The sequence below is a fragment of the Gymnodraco acuticeps genome, unplaced genomic scaffold (genome assembly GCF_902827175.1).
Source record: "Gymnodraco acuticeps unplaced genomic scaffold, fGymAcu1.1, whole genome shotgun sequence".
In the NCBI taxonomy this organism is placed as follows: domain Eukaryota; kingdom Metazoa; phylum Chordata; class Actinopteri; order Perciformes; family Bathydraconidae; genus Gymnodraco; species Gymnodraco acuticeps.
In genome coordinates, this window is record NW_022989768.1 from 4,884,643 (window position 1) to 4,903,318 (window position 18,676).

Here is an 18,676-nt window from a genome sequence, read left to right on the forward strand (position 1 = left end):
CCTCTTGCTCCGACTGTGCGAGAAGGAGCCAATCGTCCAGATAAGTTGCCAGGCGAATTCCCTGTTGTCTTAACGGGGCTATCGCGGCTTCCGTACACCGTACAAACACTCGCGGGCTGAGAGACAGACCGAAGGGAAGTACTCTGTACTCGTAACAGACACCCTGAAAGGCGAACCTCAGATATTTCCTGTGTGGGTAATATACTGGGATGTGGAAATACGCATCTTTCAGGTCGACTGATGTGAACCAGTCATTTTGGCGCACGAGACGCAACAGAGATGTGTGAGTGAGCATTCTGAATTTGTATCTTTTGAGATATTTGTTCAGAGCTCTCAAATCTAGTATTCTTTCACACACACATACGGGTATTGGGCCGAGCGCGACACCGTACTTCCGGTCTGCGCCGTTTTACGCGAGGTGCAAGCAGCCGTACACCGTCTAGGTGTTGCTAAGCTTCCTGTACTGAATATCATAGTCTATTGCCTTAATCAATATCTAGTCAACTCTAAAATACCACATATATGCAATGGCATGATAATATTATTGTGACAAGTGGGGTATTCACCTGGTGTTTCCAGAAATTAGACGTAGATGCAGCCAAAATCGACGAAGGCCACTGTCGTTTTTCCATACATCTGCAGGCAGTCTGTAACAACCCACACAGCTCTAGTTTACGCTGGTAACGACCTAAAGCACACCCCTCAAGTCCAGAGATGTAATCCGAAGACATGCAGCGATTTCTTCGGTCGTTAATTCAGAAAAAAAACCTACTGCGCTCTGCCTGGCTAGTTAGCTAGCTGTTTATATTTGCACTTCCAGGATATTAGCACCTCCAGGAAAATGGCGCATTTATATATATTTATATGGCGCGTGTTGCATTGTGGGTAGCTCGTGACGTCACTGTGTGTGAAAGAATAGGCCGAATTCCGTTCCCTCCCCGTTTGGGAACGAGGAAATACTTGGAATAAAAGCCGCTCTGACTCTGTTCGGCGGGTATTATCGATATAGCCTTCTTTTCTAGTAGCGAGAAAATCTCTTGCTCTAGAATATGGGCCGACTCTCCCCGGGCCTGTGAATACAAAATGCCCGAGAAGTGAGGGGGGTGACAGCGAATTGGAGCCTGTAGCCCCGTGTTACTGTCTTGAAAACCCAAGCAGAATCTGTGAGCATCCTCCACTTTTCGCTTCTCAAAGCGAGCGGAGATGTCACAGCTCTGTCGTCTGCCCTCAGTGTCTCTATTTGTTGTGTTATGGGGCCCTCTAGTGTCTGAACACGGTGGTACCCCAGGTTGACAACCCCGGCCGACACTGCGCATGCGCGTGGCGGTGGTGCCTTCACAATCCCGTCTATTGTCCGCCATTTGAGAGAGGCCGTAGCCACTCTCAAAAGAGGGGCAGACGACAGACTGTTTATTGTTTTTCTTTTCATTTTTATTGACTGCGCCCTTGGCTTGAAGCCTGGAAACGACAGTGGAAAATGATTTATTTTGAAACAACAATGATGACATGTGTTTGTGTGACTTAAACAGGCAGCGGAACTTGCTGTCTTTGATGTTAAGTCCATTTCCCTGATGGCGCGAATTTGAGGATGACGTTCTGGCATCACTCGAGGCGGCGGGAAGATGGGGGCATGGCGGCACCCCGAAAACACATGAGCATCCAACACTGGAACGTGCTCTGGAGCTGGGGAACAGGGAACTTCCAGCTCCTTCATCGAGGAGAGGAGAGGAGGCTGTCAGGCCGCCCGCTTCTTCTTCCTCGCCTGGTGGCTGAAAACCTGGGTCGGCTGCGCTTGAGCGGCAGCTGCCGGGACCGGAGATTTTCTTGGCCAGCTCCCTCTTGCCTCGTGCCTGGGCTGGGGACCCGGGACGGGCTGCGGTCTCTGCTGCTTCGGTATTTTTAACCGGGCAGGACGTGAGACAGCTTGGGTGAAGGCCTGCCGCGGGACCATTGGAGGTGGCGGCTGGACCCTTCGGGGGAGACAGAGCTGGAGAGCCTCGTCTCCCTTCCTTTTTGACTCGCATCTCAGCTGCATTGAAGCTAGAGCGGAGCCAAATATGCCCTCGGGAACAATAGGCATGTCCAGAACATCCTCTTTTTCCCGGTCTGGAAGGTTGGTCAGGTTGAGCCACCTGGCTCTCTCCTGTACCACCATCATTCCCATCGCTTTGCCCGTGGCTTGGACTGCGCAGCGCTGCACACGGAGGCAAATGTCCGTGATCGCTGCGATCTCGTCCCACACGGCAGGCTCAGGTCTGCTCGACATGTCCTCGCAAAGCTCCGCCTGGTAGGCGGTCAGCAGCGAGGAGACGTTGAGAGCCCTGGCGGACAAAGCTGCGGCTTTATAGGCCCGTTCGGTCATCGCTGACTGGAACCGGTCTGCCTTTGTCGGTAGCATGGGGTTCCTGCTTGGTGTCGAAGCCAGCCTCGGTTGGAGGTGGGCTGCCACCAGTGGTTCCATGGGCGGCATGCGGAGCAGGCCGAGCCTCTCCATACCGTCACAGTCCAGGGAGGAGGCACCCTGGATTGGGGCCTTGTTGCTAAAGGGACGGTCTCTCCACGAGACCGACACCTCGTCCAGCATCTCCGGAAAGACTGGAAGGAGCTGCCTCTTCGTCCTCGCTGCTTGGGGCAAGTTCTTCCCCTCGTAGCGAGATCTGGAGGTCTCCTTGGCCACTTCAGGCCATGGGATGTCCAGCCTGGACGCAGCGCGTTGACACACGGCCTGCAAGTCCATGCTTATGACGGGCGAAGCTGGTGTGCTCTCGCCCGGGGGAGCGGACATCGCTCCCGGCTTTGCAGCGTGAGCCGATGAAACGAAGATGTCATCCCCATCCGAGTCAGACAGGAGGAACTCAGAGGTATCCTCTTCGTCCTCCATGTAGTCCAACTCCAGGACATCCTCCGCGGGTGGAACCATGGTGAGGTCCAATTGGGAGCCCCAGCTTGACACAGCGCGGGGCTCCGCTCTCGCGGCTCTTGCCGTCACCGGGTCCCAGTCTGACACAGCGCGGGGCTCAATCTCTGCGGCGGACGCCACCATATCTTGATTGCCGGACGGCGAATCAGCGGACATGAGGGGGTCCTGTCCCGACAAGTTAGCTTGGCGTGCTAACCGTCGGCGGAGGCTCTTCATGGTGAAGCGGGTACAATGCCCGCACGAGCCGGGGTTATCGATAGCCTCCCGGGCGTGTTCCAGCCCGAGGCAGGACGAGCAGACCTGGTGTGAGTCTGTGCCTGAAATCTTAAACCCGCGGCCGCATAGCCGAGCCTCCGAGTCCCTGAGTCCTCTGGTGTGAGGGAGAGAAGGGTCCATCTTCGATCGCCGGGGTGGAGTGGACACGCTAGTAACAGGTACGTTACTGAGAAAAAATCCAACCTTGCCGTTAGTCCGAAAGGAAAAAAGGCGACGGTGTAGATTTTATTCTTTAAAGAATATTAACTGGTGTGTTAATACCTTTTTTTTTTATCTCTGTCTCCTCTGGTGTGAGAGAGAAAAGAGAACGTCCTCTTTACCGTGGTGTCGGTGTGGAGGGAAGAACAAACTAGCAACAGGTATGTTACTAGCTTGAAGAAAAAATCAAACCTTACCGTTATTTCGACAGAAAGAAACGGCGAGGCAGATTACAATATTAACTGGTGTGTTAATATTGCTCAGTCTTCTTGCAAAGCAAAAAAGTAACCGACAAGCGCCCGTCGACCGAATGTTAGCTTTGGGTTCAGTCTGTGGACCGTTAAGCTAGCCCGGTTACTGATAAGTCGAGATGTGCTCTGAAGCGAGAAGAGGTGTTTGAATGACGCTGCGTCGTAGCGCAAGCTACTTAAAGGGTGGGTGGATTCCCTGACGTTGACGTCAAGATCACCAGCCAATCAGGATTGGCGTAATGAGATTGATGCTTCTGTTTGCATACGCGTTGAGGCGCATCCCATAGTGAGACATCGAACGGAGTGTTATGAATGAGAACTGACATGAGTGAAAAGCGATCCTTTCAGAGCTGAGGCTTGGGACGACCATTCGAGGAAACAAACTAGTCGAACTGACACAGGACAGGGGAGAGACAGGACTATTTAAACATGAGGTGAGTGGGAACAGGTGGAAACAATCAGGGGCGGGGCAGACACTGATGAAGGCAGGAAAACACACAAGGGGAGGAAGAAACAGGGCCTGAAATTAAAGACAAGAGGTAAATACAAAATAAAAGAGGAAATGACAGACAAAATACATAAACATAACTAACACATTTGACGAGACACAACAATTCACATATTAAAAGCAAACACTATGTCCCATTGATTTACTCATAAAATATGTACATGTCACTAAGAGGCTGAAGTGTAGAAACAAGTTTAGGATTGTTGCCATGTTAAGTATTCACATCACATATAACTCTCTGCAGTGAGGCTTAGATATGAGTCATAGTCTAGAATGGTGGGAGGGCACATGAACAGACTGACATTTTATTACCGCTCAGCCGCAAAACAAAATTCAACAACTGGAAGAATGACTGTGGAACAGCAATTAAACACTGACTAATTAAAGAGATATAAAGTTGTGTATGTACGTACTGTACAGTACACAATATAAAGTGTCAAAAATCTACTGAAAGTGGTCTAGGAAATGCGATCAGGCTGATTTGAACAATATTCAGGATCAATGAAGGGATGTATTCTTGTCATATGAGAACAAAAGTCAAAAATCTAAAACAACAACATTGTATTACTTATGCTTTTCTCTTATTTGACATAAAATGATGCTTTCATTACGGAGGCAGAAATGTGCCAATGGGATGATTGCATAGTGGATGAGCTGTTGATTAATAGCAACAATTAATAATAATTCCACTTGTACAACTAGGCTGCATGCAGGGTGATTTAACTTAAGTTTGAATAGTACAATCTGAAAACTATGAAATAAATAAAATAAGCATTTTTTTAAGTAATAATTATTTGTATTGTTTTATGCTGCTTAAAACGTTTTCATACATTTTCCTGACACACAAACAAAAATAGATAAATAAATGGAAAAGGAGGTCCAACTCAAGGGAAAATATTATGAGCTAGTTTCAAAATCAGTCAATCTTTCAGCAGTTTCATATAAGTATGTTTTTATACCGGTTTTTATATTAACTGTAAATGGAGTGTATTAAGGTTTCTGATTTTGGTTTATCAAATCAAATGAAAGATGTCACATTAGGCTCTAGGAAAATGAAAATGTTTAATAAGTTAATTGGTGATTTATCAATAATGAAGACAAAGAATATGAGACACTTGACAAAGTGTAGCACTACAGTAATGTGTGCAACAAATATTTTTAAAAAAAAGGTATAGTGATGGAAGAACAGGTATTCCTATAAAACGTCACTGACCCTCAACACTTAGTGTTTTGACAGTTACAAGACGAAGCTGGTTAATGCTTCAAATTCCACTGAGGGAGCACTTCAGATATTTTGAGAAGGAGGAAGTGTTTTGTTTTGAAGAACAAAGCAAGAGCTCTGCTCAATATTCATCTCTCTTTTGTTAAGTCTGCTGCGTTTTGATGCCACAGAAACATGTAAATATTGAAACTTGTCAGGAACTGCAGTGGGAGCAAGAGTCAAATCCGGCTAGCAAATGCCAGTTTACATATTTTAATTGTGAGAAACAAATTTCTGAATGAGTCTCACATGAATATCCTACAACAACATCGTAAATGAAGTATTAAACTGACTTTAATAAAGCACTAAGGTTTCAGTAAGTCTTATTTACTTTTTCCAATAACTTGTTCAACAAGCTAGCTGGTATGACTAGCAGACCTGCATGTCATGTGACTTCAAAACATCCTGATGTACCCTCAACAATGTCTGGAACAAGCTTTCAGATTCATTATCGCTACTTTGTGAATTATTTTATTGCCTCTGTGGTGGGTTTTTTCCAGCTATTCTTAATTCTTTGCAGTAGAGTTGTTTAAATCTGAACTTATTTGAACTCCAGGCAATGATTCACAAACAACCAGTCAAAGGATTTCATTTTTGGTGTTGTTTGTCGCATAATAATAACGTAGCTGTATATCTCTGTAGAGCTCTCTGAAATATCAGGCAGAAGTTTAGCTCTTATCTTAACGTGTACAATTAGTATGTTTGTGAAATAGTTTAGCACGCATGGCTTTGAAATGGATATGAATAAAGCTTTGAGGTATAAATCTGAAATTGAAATAATTGAGTGAAGGAACAGTAGAAATTATAATTTGGTTCTCACATTAGACAAGGATTCAAGGTGGGGTCAGCAGTTTGTTTGTACATGTGTGTGTGTGTGTGTGTGTGTGTGTCTGCATGTACACGTATTGTTTATAGAGCGGTTGTACCGAGGCGCTGAATGGAACAAGTTGCTTGTAGCTACAGCAGCAGAGGAAGTAATAACTCTTAATGTTGGGCACTTTGGAGATGCACGAGGCCTCATTATCTTCCTGAACGCCTGAGGCTTTCCGATGTTCTCACCTTACACCCACTGCTGACCTATGACTCACCAGCCCCTCTATCCTCATAGTAAACCTTTATTGCATTACCTTAATCGTGAGGCATCATGTTGGGAGGTTGGAGGGCAAACCCTCGGCTCCATCATTTATCATTTCACCCTCCTCTTATGAATCATGTACGCATGACTTGGGACATTTCCATTTGGCAACAATAATGCACATACTATAAATTCCTCCAGCATGATGTAAAAAAAGAGGCAGCACTTTTATTTAGATTCAGATTCAGAGTGGCTGCGGTGTTGGCTGACGTCCCTGTGTGACAGAACACAGGGCTGTTTATATAGACACTGACGTCACTGCACTGAGGTAATGGAGTGACTTTTGTCAGAGAACTGGTATGTCTGTGCTCGTTTATTTACCATCAATTCTTCAGTTGATGTACTGTATATGTACATTAATCAGTAAACTCCTTGACCCACAACACTTTAAAATCTCAATATGAGATTTACACTCAGTAAGGGTAGAAAACAAGTATTATTATTTGACGTAAAAGAAAAGTGCCGATGTCTTTTCTGCTTGAAATCTATTTCTGCTTTGAAATGGGATTTAATTGAAAACTGAGGGATATAGGACTATACATTTAAAGAATGAATAGCCTCTCTTCCATAAAAAATACAATTATTTGTTTATTGAAATTACAATGACCGCTTATTTGAAATATTTGTGTTTTATAATTTGAGCGTGGATGGAGGATAGAGGCCTTGAAATCATAATTAGGTTCCGATGGCACATTTCTACAGCAGAAACAAATAATCAAAACATTAACTAAATCTCTCAAACAAAGCCTGCTGCATTAACCACATCTTCACTGTCAATGTGTGTGCCATATGCTCAGTAAACTGCAAACAGCTCTGCATAGAAGCTATGTCCTGAGTACTTTTTTTCTCAAAGGGAATATAAGGACATGGAGTGCATTTTAAATAGTCACAAAAAGGTCAAAATCTTGAAATGTGATTATTCTTTACGCCAAAGAAAGATAAGACATACGGATAAATAATGTACTCTTGGGTAAAGAAGAGAAGCTCTGAGACATAATGTTTTAATATCATTTGAAATACATAGCTCAGTCTTTATTTTAATCTCAATTCCTAACCTGTGATGTTTTGTTACTCCATCTTTCCTGGTTGTAAAGCTTTCACGTTAGCAAAATCTAACCACAGACAGACAGACCGTCTTATAATCACCTGGCAAATTACACAAAACAGCTTCTGTAGTAGTTCCCATTACAGTAGGTGTCTCCAGGATTACATATTGACATGATGACAAACACAGACTTAAAAGGTAAAAGCTTTGCTGTTGCTGCTGGTAAAAAATACCGTGGGTTGATAATGGTGGCATCTTTGTTTATTATTACAGTGAATAACTGTATTGGAGCCACCAGCAATTATAACAATATCAATTCATGGCACTGTGCGGAGGCTCAGTGATACAACAGAAGATGCAGCGATTGTTGTGGGTCACCTTAGTTGTGCAGGAGTGTGTCTCTTTCTCAGATCCAAAGGTTTTCATCTCAGCCAGAGGCCACAGTCTCCACATTCCTTATTTCCAAGCCGCACTTCTGCTGATGACTCATCTCCCTGCCTTGTTACGGGGAGCAGCACTCGCTCTCCATTGTCGGACTACAGGATTACTTTACTGCGCATACCTTATAATGAAATGGAGAAGCCGATGCAAAAGGCAGACACAATGATTATGTTTTGTATAACTGAAGTATTCTAATGTCATTAAGAGGTGGATTTATAGGGAGGCTGTGGCTCAGTGGGAAGTGTGCTGGATTTTGAATCAGGGATAGCAAGTTTGAGTCCCACTGCAGTCAGCATGTCAACACTTCACCTCAAATTGCTCCTGTGGGGATTGTCCACAGTACTGAATGTATGTAAGACGCTTTGGATAAAAGCGTCGTCTAACAAATGTATGTAATGTAATTTACTGAAATGTTTTAAAAGCAATAAAAAAGTACTATACATATCAGATAGATGACGGGAGACATACTGTTTCTAAATTACCTAAATCAGGGGGTTGAATAATCCAGAACGACCTGGACAGATATACTGTTATATATATGTTATATGTTATGTTATATGTTATATATGTATATATATGTATATATGTTATATATACTGTTGTTGTCATGACTCGGATCATAAACCAGATATGGTAATAATATAATATGGTAATGAGATTTAATCCTAAAACACTGTTAAGGACACCCCCTCTATTTAAATTACAATTCTTCAAGATTATTTAAAACTGTATAAAGTCATTATTTGTGCTTATAAAATGCTTTTATTTTATTTGTGGAATATTTGGAAATATTAAAGGTTCACTGGGATGAATGGGTATGTAATTTATTTCAGAAACACTTTTTGTTATATTCCATGGAATGCTCTTAACATCCCGATAGCAATGAATATATTAAATGCTTTGACAATAAATACATACAAAAATGTAATCTGTAGTACTGTAAAAAGCAGGACCAATCATTTTAGCCGGCCCGGCTAAAATAACTGGATGGCCTACCTACCTGTCAGCCTTCCATCTGTGCACAAGCTTATCTCGTGCCCTCATTGGTCATTTGCACGTTTGTGTGTGTTGAAGGAGGGGCTCTGTAAGGAAGTGGCAGATTTTTTCCGGTTGTGTATTTTCAAATTCTAGCGCACTCCAGCTGGGCTGAAGTCGAATAGTCCATTTAGCTTAGGAACCTTCCTAACGGAATGAAATGACCCGGAAGTCCCTCAGTGGCAGCCATGATAAGTGCCGTTCGAATTCTCTAGATCAGGGGTTCCCAACCTTTTTTCCCAAGAGCCCCCCCAAATGACTCCTGTTGGAAGTTGCGCCCCCCCCAACACACATAAGGGGGGGGGCGCAACAGCGGTAATTAAAGTTTAAAAGTCTCAAAAATGCTACAACTACTGTCACAAACTGGATGACTGTGAAGTATTTTGTTAAAGGAGGATGAAAGCGTAATGAAGGAGCACTATTGGAGTGACTTTGATGGTTATTGGACTCAGGATTAATTAATTTGGATTCCCGCTGTATGAAGAAATTAAAGGACGGTGCAAGTGGAAACAATTCACAAAGGGATTAAACCAGGGGTACTCAAATACAAATCTTAAAGGTCCAAAATAAATGTTTCAATAAGACAAAGGTCCGTTTATTACGGTCATTCAAACTTTTAAACAATTGCAACAAGATTCTTAACACGAGGTTGCAAAAACAAAAATAATCTGTATGCAGCAGTTTTCATTGTTATTGTGTCTGTGCTTGACCCCTTAGAGTCGCAGTGTAAGAGCTGCACAGTTAGGAATAAAGGCAGCTGCACCCTCTTTCATTCAGCATTCCCATTATTGCTTTATAAATGTATTGCCCCCTTGTGTGTCCACTGAGGTTCGTCAGGCCCAACACATCTTCAACAAACTCCCCCTTTGCCTCATCATAAAAACTCACAAACACCAGCAACTGAGCATTGTCAGTGGTGTCAGTGGACTCACCCACAGCTAAGGAAATGCACTGTGCATTTTTTATTCCATCACAAAGCTGATGAATCAAATCACCAGCCAGTATTTATGTTCTTCTGGTTGCTGTGCAATCTGAGAGGGGGATTTGCTTGATTTGACCTGTTATTTCCTCTTTTTGTTTGCCTTCAACATGGTCTGCATCACTTCAGTCATGCATTCTTTTATACTGCAGTTATTATCCAGTGGAAAGTCCTTACCTACTGGCCTAGTTCAATCAAAGTGGTTACTTTTTTTTGGCTGGGCAGTGTAGTTTTAAACACCGTCTTATTTGACTTTCTCAGGACTTAAAACAGTTTTTTGGGGGCAGACCCCCTCAAAGAAAACAATATATTTACACACGTAAGGTCATCATCTTAATAGTTGTGTATGCTCATCCGTGAGCAGAGCATCAAGTTGACATGTCTATTACAGCTGAATGCGGCGATTACCATTTCACAAACGTATTAAGATCAACAGCTTTAGAGCGTTTTGATTCAATGCTGAGTACAGCCAAACTGACAGTCTCTTCTCTGTCATTGTAGACCGCAAATACCTCATTCCTTCAGTGCTTGGGTCCGAATGCTTCTCGTTTTGCGCCGTCCAGTTAAAAATGAAATCGCCGCCAAATCGTATGTCCACGCTCGCGCCAGGACCGGGGGAGGGGTTACATGACGTGCATCTTGTGCTGCATTCACTTGCACTCGGACATTAGAGACTTTCTCTCATAAATGTCCGATGAGCCACAACTTTTCTTTCAAAACAAAGCTGCCAAATGGGGTGGCAGCTGGGGTGGCAAGGCCTATTTTTAGGGTGTCAGTTGCCACCCCGGTAGGTGAAACTAGGCTACTAGCTACAGTACAGATGGAACTAGATGAGCTGTTAACTCTCGCTCTGAATTTTTTTTGTTTTTTTTAATTCTCGCTCTGACTTAGACAGGTTGAAAGAGACACACACATTTTTCCCACCCGCATTCCGCGAAGACCCGCCCTACTGTGCCTCTGATTCGCAGATTGTTTGGGGGGGGAAAACGCTGACTGGATGCTGAATGTGATTGGACCAAAGCGTTGACACACACAGGTGGAACACAGTGGAACAGTCAGACATGCAGAGCGCTGTTTGCAGTGGACATAGCGGATAATTTTGACTCGTTGCGAATGCGTTGTGGCGATGTCTCACATATAATAAAAGAGAGATCATACATATGAAAAGTATAATTTGCTCAGAGTCCGGAGACAGTGGTGGTTCGGTCCGGATCCGGACCGGAGTCCGTAGTTTGAGGATGCCTGGATTAAACTGTTTAAAATACATGCTCAAAGTAAGCCGGATTTTGCCGATGTGTTTATGTGGATTCAAAAATCGTAAATAATCTACAAAATGGAGGAGACCGATCTGATCGGAGCAACTGTGACAAATAATCCAACTGAAACCGGCATGGACAATGACTATGTTTTAAAAATGCGCTTATCCAGAAAAGCCTGGTTTAGACACTTTACGGGCAGAAGAAACATTTCTATTAAAGAAAAAATTATAAATGTCTGTCTTTTTATGCCTTTATTAGCTACTAACTTGAATTTTCATTAAAATTGATTAATCAATTATTTTTTATATTTTATTTTAATGTAGAGACAAGGCTTTTAGCAATCATGTATTGCCTTACAATATACAATTATATGTTAAAAAAAAAAAAAAAAAAAAAAGTCTAAATATCATATTTGGCCTCAAATCATCTGAGGCCTCGCGCCCCAGGTTGGGAACCACTGCTCTAGATGATAGGAAAGGAGGTTTCAAACTTCCTTTATAACCTCCTTTAGTTTAGGAACCACTGGACCTCCCTTTACGAAAGGAGAGGAGAAAATGCTGCCCCACAATGCCTTGCAGCCGCAGCATTTGCTGTCAAACAACAGTCGGCCGCAGGGCCGGCCCTCGGCATAGGCAGTATAGGCGAATGCTAAGGGCGCATCAACCCATAGGGGGCGCCAAAAAAAAAAAAAAAAAAAAAAGTTAGAAATTAAAAAATATATATTTTTTACATTTCACAACACAATTTCCTGATTTTGGATCAACAAAGTACATCTTATTATCTTATACTAACAGAACTACACCATAATTGTGTACAGCGCCCATAAACTATGGCGCACCCCCCCCCCCCCCCCCCCCCCCCCCCCACAAAATCAAGTTGAACTGCCCCAGCCCCAGTAAAAACCAGAGGTTTATGTGAAATTGTTCTTTTTTTGAAATAATGGTTTTAGTGTGCAATTATAGGTTTTAATTTTGTATTTGTGTTAATTTAAAATAAATCAAACTCCCAAAAAACGTATACAGCTTCTGTGTGCTTTTATTAACATTGGAATTTACTGTGTCAGCGGCCGCAGGGGGGAGAGCTTTAGAGAGCTCTCTCCTGAAAGACTGAGTGTGAGGAATTGCAGTATCTCCTTCTCCTTTTTTCTGTTTGTCTGTCTTCCTGGCTGGGCGTGGTTGACCTACTTTCCGTTTCCCGCCAACTCACCTCCGCTCCTGTTTCTCATCCTCACTGATTACCACTACTCACCTGCTGCTGCTTAAAACTCCGGTTCGATCATCAGACTTTGCCAGTTCTTCGTATACTCACAGTGGTAAACTCCAGTTCCGGCTGACTAGAATTGCCAGTCTTTTTGTATACTCTTCCAGTTGGATTTTTTCATATACTAATCCTGTTCTGTTTTGTGCCTGTTCCAGAAACTCCATATTCCATTCCGTCCTGCCTGCCACGTCCAGCCCAACCTCCGTCTCAGCCCTGCTCCACGTTCTTCCCACTCTGTTGAGAGTTTACTTTGTCTCCTGCCTGTTTTTTGAGGACTTAAATAAATCCAGTCTTTTTGACACTTCACCTAAGTCTCCGTCCCAAGTGTTCTTGCATAGCGGGTTCAAGTTTTGAGTCTCTTTACGAGGAGCGTAACAGAAGAACTGGCCAAGAATGAACCCCGCAGGATCCGGAGCGGATTCTACCCCAATCCTTCATGTCCTGTCAAGTCAGGGTTCCCTCCTGTGTGAACACGAAAAGCTCATCCGAGCGTTGGTTGATAGTAACCGGTCCATGGCTCATCATGTCTCCGAGTTGGCGTGCCAGATCTCCGCTCTCACTACCTCGACGGTAGCATTTCAGGCTACTCCCAGTCCAGCCCCTTTTCTCCTCGCCAGGATTTTCCTATCACCGATCCTGAGCCATTTCACGGAGATGTGGAGAAATGCAGAGGTTTTTTGTTTCAATGTAACAAGGTTTTTCCCCAGCGTCCTGTTGCATTTGCTGCTGAAGCAACAAGGATTCATTTTGTTTTGGGTTTGCTCCGTGGGAGAGCTTTAACCTCGGCAGAGGCTTTAAACTCTTCGGTGGATTTTGACACTCTACGTTTTGAGGGCTTCTCTGATCGGTTCTCAGCTGTTTTTGATCATCCCAACTCCTCTGGCTCCGCCGAGAATAAGCTGCTTAGCCTGCAACAAGGAAGCCGGACAGTGGCTGATTACTCCATCGAGTTTCACACACTCGCTGCAGAGGCTCGATGGGACGAGGCGGCTCTCAAGGCGGTGTTTTTAAGAGGATTAAGGGACCAGCTTCGGGACGAATTGGCAGCACGAGACGTTCCAGCGGATCTCTCAGAGGTGATCTCCTTAGTGTCTCGTTTGGACGGTCGTCTGCGGGAGCGCCGAGCTGAGCGAACACGGAGGGATTCACCAGTCTCACTCAGTAAGCCCAGTTCTTCCTCCTACTCTGCTCACTCGGTGTCTAGACCTCCCTCTTTTCCCCCGTCGTCCAGCGTGCGCACCTCTTCTCAGGAGGAGCCCATGCAACTGGGTCGTGCTAGACTTTCTCTGGAGGAGCGTCAGCGCCGGATAGGTGCAGGCCAATGCCTGTATTGTGGAAAGACTGGGCATAGCATTCCCAACTGCCCAGTACGTCCAAACTGGGAGGCTCGTCAGTAAGATTGGGGGTCCTGACGAGTCCACAGCAATCATCTCTAACCCCATCCTTGACTCGTTTTCTTATTCCCGCCAAGCTCTGTGTTAGTTCTATGACATTGCCTCTCCAGGCTCTCATTGATTCTGGTGCGGAGGATAGCTTTTTGGACCAGGAGCTAGCTGAACAGCTGGGACTCTGCTTGGAGCCGCTAGAGGAACCGTTAACTGCCTATGCTCTAAATGGACAAATCATCTCCTCAGTCACAGCACAGTCACCCCTTGTGACTTTAATCACCTCCGGAAACCACCGTGAACTTATCCAGTTTAAGGTAATATCCTCTCCTTCTACACCTCTGGTTTTGGGTTACCCGTGGCTACGTACTCACAACCCACACATTGATTGGGCTAAGGGAAGTATTATTGAATGGGATCAGCACTGTCTCGCTAACTGCCTTTGTTCTGCCATACCTTCAACTTCTGTTTCCCCAAATCCTGTTGTCTGCCCTGATGCATCTGTAGATTTGACTGGTGTTCCTACTACTTACCACGACCTGCGTTGGGTCTTCAGCAAAGAGAGGGCTCTCTCTCTTCCTCCCCACCGACCCTACGACTGCCCAATTGATCTGCTCTCTGGAGCTCCTCTACCCTCCGGCCGCCTCTACAATCGGTCCCGTCCTGAGAGGGAGGCTATGGAGCTTTATATCACGGACTCTGTGGCTGCTGGTATTATTCGTCCCTCCTCTTCTCCTGTGGGTGCCGGGTTCTTCTTTGTAGGCAAGAAGGATAAGTCGCTACGACCTTGCATAGACTTTCGGGGGTTAAACAATATCACGGTCAAGAACAAGTACCCATTACCCCTTCTCACCTCAGCTTTTGAACCTCTCCAAGCTTGACCTTCGAAACGCCTATCATCTGATCCGCATCCGCCAGGGGGATGAATGGAAGACAGCGTTTAACACTCCATTGGGCCATTTTGAATATCTGGTCATGCCTTTTGGTCTCACTAACGCCCCAGCAGTTTTCCAGGCTATGATCAATGATGTCTTGCGTGACTTCCTTAACCGCTTTGTCTTTGTCTACTTAGACGACATCCTGATTTTCTCCAGGAATCAGGAGGAACAGGAGAACCATGTCCGCAGGGTCCTACAGAGACTGCTGGAGAACAAGCTCTATGTTAAGGCGGAGAAGTGCGAGTTCCACCAGAACCGGATCAGCTTCCTCGGCTACATCATCAGCTAGGGCAAGGTGGAGGCAGACCCTGGAAAGATCAAGGCAGTGGTGGAGTGGCCAGTCCCAACTACAGGGAGGGAGCTCCAGAGGTTTCTGGGATTTGCCAACTTTTACCGTCGCTTCATCCGGAACTTCAGTAAGGTAGCTGCACCTCTCTCCAGACTCACCTCCGTCAACATCACGTTCTGTTGGACTCCAGAGGCTAACAGAGCTTTCATCAAACTCAAGTCCTTGTTCACCTCAGCTCCCATCCTTATTCAGCCAGACACAGAGAAGCAGTTTGTTGTGGAGGTGGACGCGTCTGATACTGGAGTAGGAGCAGTTTTGTCTCAGACGGCTGGTCCTGATAACATCCTCCATCCCTGTGCTTTTTTTTCACGTCGCCTCTCTCCTGCGGAGCGCAATTATGATGTTGGTAACAGGGAGCTTCTGGCTGTTAAATTGGCACTAGAGGAGTGGAGACACTGGCTCGAAGGCAGCAAGCAGCCTTTCCTGGTCTGAACGGACCACAAGAATCTCTCCTACATCCAGTCGGCGAAGCGACTGAATTCCCGACAGGCCAGATGGGCTCTGTTCTTCTGTCGCTTCAACTTTTGCCTCACCTTCCGCCCTGGCTCCAGGAATTTAAAACCCGATGCTCTGTCTAGGCTATACTCTCCTGACTCTCCTGATTCTCCAGATGCTTCAATCCTTCCCAAGAGTTGTGTAGTAGGCGCCCTCTCTTGGGAGATTAATAACACCATCCTGGAGGCATTGAGAGAGCAACCAGACCCAGGCAATGGTCCTCCGAACCGTCGGATTGTTCCTGATGCTGCCCGCTCCAAGGTTCTACAGTGGGTCCACAATTCCCGGTTCTCAATCCATCCCGGAGTAAACCGCACTCTTTCTTTCCTGAAGAGACATTTCTGGTGGCCAACGATCAACAGGGACACTCTGGAGTACGTTTCTGCCTGTCCCACGTGTGCTAGGAGTAAGTCCTCCCACCAGTCTCCTGCAGGGTTGCCCCTACCTATCCCTAGTCGTTCCTGGTCACACATCGCACTGGATTTTGTTACCGGCCTGCCTCCCTCCCAGGGCAACACCACAATCCTCACTATAGTAGACCGGTTTTCCAAGTCGGCTCACTTCGTTGCTCTTCCAAAACTCCTGTCAGCCCTGGAGACCTCCCAACTCCTCACAGAACATGTTTTCCGGTTACATGGTATCCCTGCCGACATTGTCTCAGACCGCGGTCCCCAGTTCACCTCTCGAGTTTGGAGGGAGTTTTGTCAATCCCTAGGAGCCTCAGTCAGCCTGACTTCTGGATATCACCCCCAATCAAACGGCCAAACAGAACGGACTAATCAGGACCTGGAGTCAGCTCTCCGCTGCATCACCGACCGAAACCCCTCTACTTGGAGCTCTCATCTCTCCTGGGTTGAGTACTCCCACAACGCACTTACCTGCTCCGCTACTGGTCTCTCCCCCTTTGAGGCTTCATTAGGGTACCAGCCGCCCCTGTTCCCCGAAGAGGAGCGAGACTTAGCAGTTCCCTCAGTCCAGCAGCATGTGCGTCGCTGTCAGAAAATCTGGAGAGATACACGATCTGCCCTTCTCCAGACTTCGGCACGGAACCAGCGATCAGCCAACTGTCACAGAAAGGCAGCTCCTCTATACGTCCCAGGCCAGTCAGTCTGGTTGTCCTCCCGCAACATTCCTCTCATCTCTGATTCCAAGAAGCTTTCCCCACGCTTCATTGGTCTTTTTCCCATCCTAAGGATCATTAACCCTTCCGCGGTTCGGTTAAAGCTTCCCAGAGCTCTGAGAATTCACCCCACTTTCCACGTGTCTCAGATTAAGCAGGTTCACACCAGTGAATTGAGCCCTCTGGCCTTACCCCCTCCTCCCGCCCGTATCCTCGACAATCACCCTGCTTATACGGTGCACGTCTTTTGGACGTCAGACGTCGGGGCAGGGGTTTCCAGTATCTGGTGGACTGGGAGGGTTATGGCCTCGAGGAGCGATGCTGGGTTCCTCGTTCCCGTGTCCTGGACCCAATCATGGTGAGGGCCTTTCACAGGGCTCATCCAAACAAGCCTGGTGGTCGCCAGGTGGCTCCCATTGAGGGGGGGTACTGTGAGGAATTGCAGTATCTCCTTCTCCTTTTTTCTGTTTGTCTGTCTTCCTGGCTGGGCGTGGTTGACCTACTTTCCGTTTCCCGCCAACTCACCTCCGCTCCTGTTTCTCATCATCACTGATTACCACTACTCACCTGCTGCTGCTTAAAACTCCGGTTCGATCATCAGACTTTGCCAGTTCTTCGTATACTCACAGTGGTAAACTCCAGTTCCGGCTGACTAGAATTGCCAGTCTTTTTGTATACTCTTCCAGTTGGATTTTTCATATACTAATCCTGTTCTGTTTTGTGCCTGTTCCAGAAACTCCATATTCCATTCCGTCCTGCCTGCCACGTCCAGCCCAACCTCCGTCTCAGCCCTGCTCCACGTTCTTCCCACTCTGTTGAGAATTTACTTTGTCTCCTGCCTGTTTTTTGAGGACTTAAATAAATCCAGTCTTTTTGACACTTCACCTAAGTCTCCGTCCCAAGTGTTCTTGCATAGCGGGTTCAAGTTTTGAGTCTCTTTACGAGGAGCGTAACACTGAGAGGCTCTGATAACCTCAGCTCAGTGAGGTAAAGGCACACCTTTATCATTATAGTTATAAAAAAATAAGAGAATAGAGTAATTTGTAAAATATCCATAAAGAAAAATAAATCTGCTTACAGTTCCGTTTCATATGGATGTTGAGAGATGTATCCATCTCCTAATGTTGCTCTCAAAGTGCACCAGATTGATGCTTTTAACTTCCCGGGGGTGCAGGTCCCCGGACCCCCCTAGAGGATGTTAGGTCCACCCCCCACTTAAATCATGTTCACAGGGATAGGATACTAAATACAGTTGCACACATCTTGTGTCCATATCTTTCTGTTTTGGTGGTCATGCCACAACCGTGCATGCACGAGTCATAGTGAGTGTCTGCATTTGGGGGGGGGGGGGCCGCAGCTAAAATCTTGCCTAGGGCAGCAAATTGGTCAGGGCCGGCCTGAAAATCGGCCTGAAAACGTATGTGGTAAGTTGCCAAAGTGCTTTGTTTTGAACGTTCATCAGTATTATAATCAAAAAGAGAAATATTAATCTTAGTTTTTACTGAAATGATCAAATAAAGTCAACATTTCACTGAGCTGTGTGGGGTTTGTTCAACTTTTAAAAGATGTTTGAATGGTGATATACACAGTGGACTAACGTTTATAATAAATACATTTGTATTGATTTTAAGATATCTTCATACAATCATACGTATTGGGATCATTTGTATTAATGTAGACCGGAGGGAGAGGGTGACAGCATAAGTTTCACTTTCCTTTTTTATTTCAATTCCAACTTTGGTCATGAAGAATATTTTTCTCTGTTGTCCACGTTCATAAAGCATATAAGTCCGTCGTTCTTATTAAACATCCATGTTGTAG